Below are 769 nucleotides of genomic sequence, written 5' to 3' on the forward strand. Positions count from 1 at the left end.
ATATTCTTACTGCCTGTTTTATAGTTTAGTAATGTACGTACTGTATGCATTAAGTTAAAGGGAAGGTTTTAAAAGTCTACATGTTGTAACCTATCATATTTTTTTTGTTTAAAATTTACATTTACGTACGTAAAACAATCTCTCTCTCTCTCTCTCTCTCTCTCTCTCTCTCTCTCTCTCTCTCTCTCTCTCTCTCTCTCTCTCTCTCTCTCTCTCGTAAATTGTTTTCCTGCTTTGCTACGTACAATACTGTATAATTTATATTTGTAAGGTAACATATTTTGTAAATGCTTTTACTGTAAATACTGTATGTACTGTATCATTATTTATCACTATCATCATGCGCGTTAAATGCCTTGTTTGTTCTGAGCGTGGTTGTTTACTGAGCGTACACGCCGTCGTTTCAGGTGGCGTCATAAAGAAAAAGATTTCATTTGGAAGTCCTAAGAAAAATACGTAAACTAAAACATTGGTAATAAAAAAATCAACATACAGTACTGTATAATCAATATAATCGATGCAAAAACTAACCTATACATATATGTGTACACTAAATGAGTTTGGTTCTTCATTATGATCAGAGATGAACGTAAACAAAACATTGGTTGCCATTTTTTATCGTGCTTTTTAGGTGTTTAGGAAACGCATGATATAAAATCACCTTTAATATTTGTGCCTGTTTTAGTTTAGGGTGCTGTAGTACATGCATTAAGTGTTCTGTACATTAAAGGGTGGTTTGTTAACAGTACTACGTACAAGGGAAGGTTTT

The sequence above is a fragment of the Palaemon carinicauda genome, chromosome 8 (genome assembly GCF_036898095.1).
Source record: "Palaemon carinicauda isolate YSFRI2023 chromosome 8, ASM3689809v2, whole genome shotgun sequence".
In the NCBI taxonomy this organism is placed as follows: Eukaryota; Metazoa; Arthropoda; class Malacostraca; order Decapoda; family Palaemonidae; genus Palaemon; species Palaemon carinicauda.